The following is a 686-nucleotide window of genomic DNA, read 5'->3' on the forward strand; positions in this document are numbered from 1 at the left end:
TCGGTGCCGGAATGTAAGCGGTTCTACATGTGATTCTCTTGCTTCTTCCAAATTACAGGTTAGTATGCCTAGGAACCACAACCACAACGTTGCTTTCACTGAGTTCCCATATATTATTCTAACACATCATTGAAAATAGAGTTTAGCAGGCCTACGAAACACCCCCGAGAGCTGCTTTCTCTAAGTGACTGTAAGCTTCCCAGATATGGCTCTCGAACTTCCTTCAAACTATATTTTAGTAGGCATACAAACATCACCCCATAGTTGCTTTCTCTGCGTGAAGGTAAGCGTTCCTATATACGATTCTCGTACTTCTTCCAAACTAGAGTTGACTATGCCTACAAATCACAATCCCATCGTTGATTTCTCTGAGTGAATGCACACGGTCCCCAATATGACTCTCCCCCACTTCCAAACTGGAGTTTTGCAGGTGTACAAAACATCCCCCGAGAGTTGGTTTCTATGACTATACCCTTTCCTATATATTACTCCTTAACTTCTTCCAAACTAGAGATTAGCATGGCTACAAAAACGCCACCCCATAATTGCTTTCTCTACGTGAATGTAAGCGTTCCCATATATCATTCTCCTACTTCTTCCAAACTAGAGTTTAGTATGCCTACAAACCACCATGCCGTCGTTGCTTTCTCTGAGGGAATGTAAGCCTTCCCATATATGACTCTCAC

The sequence above is a fragment of the Eulemur rufifrons genome, unplaced genomic scaffold, assembly GCF_041146395.1.
Source record: "Eulemur rufifrons isolate Redbay unplaced genomic scaffold, OSU_ERuf_1 scaffold_97, whole genome shotgun sequence".
Lineage (NCBI taxonomy): Eukaryota > Metazoa > Chordata > Mammalia > Primates > Lemuridae > Eulemur > Eulemur rufifrons.